The following is a 715-nucleotide window of genomic DNA, read 5'->3' as shown; positions in this document are numbered from 1 at the left end:
TGTTTTTGAGTTTCAGTTGTGTCAGTCAAAACCATAAAGTTTGAGTCAAATTTTTCAAAATTTTTCTTTTTGTCTTTGGGAATTATGATCTTGATTAATGATTTCTCTTATTTGGCTAACATTCTAATGATTATTTGTTAATGCTTGATCTCAGAACTTAAGCTTAGAAAGACTGTGAGCTTTATCAACAATCCTGAAAGCCCTTATTCAATGGATATCTGGTTAAACCAACGGTGTTTCAACTTTTATCAAGATTTTAACCGGACTTAATCTCTTACTTTGGGGTTGGAAATCAGTGGACTAGACTTCTTCTTCGGGCCATACAAGTCTGTGCAATTTTTCAAAGTATGTCTCCCCTCTCTCTTCCCTTCAGTACTTAAGAAAAAAAAAAGAGAATAAAGGATGAGATGATTTTGATCAGTTTAGAGAGGTAGGTAAATTACATGTGACCTCATTATTATACTCTTGAGTCAAATGATCACACAAAGCTTGGAAGTGAGGGGTAGGTAAATTACCGATGACCTCGGTATTCGTTTACACCTTTGTTTAAAAAAAAGAAAAAAAAAAGAAAAAATTTGAGAGAAATCAACTCCTTTGAAGTGAGAAAAGGGAGAGGAAAGGAGATGTATGAAGAATGTATTGGCTTGAAAAGAGTCCATATGCCACTGATCGATACACCCAAGGTAAGAACTCACATGTACTTGCTTTAAATTAT

Source organism: Camelina sativa, chromosome 4, assembly GCF_000633955.1.
Source record: "Camelina sativa cultivar DH55 chromosome 4, Cs, whole genome shotgun sequence".
NCBI lineage: Eukaryota > Viridiplantae > Streptophyta > Magnoliopsida > Brassicales > Brassicaceae > Camelina > Camelina sativa.
This window is presented reverse-complemented; position numbering follows the sequence as displayed.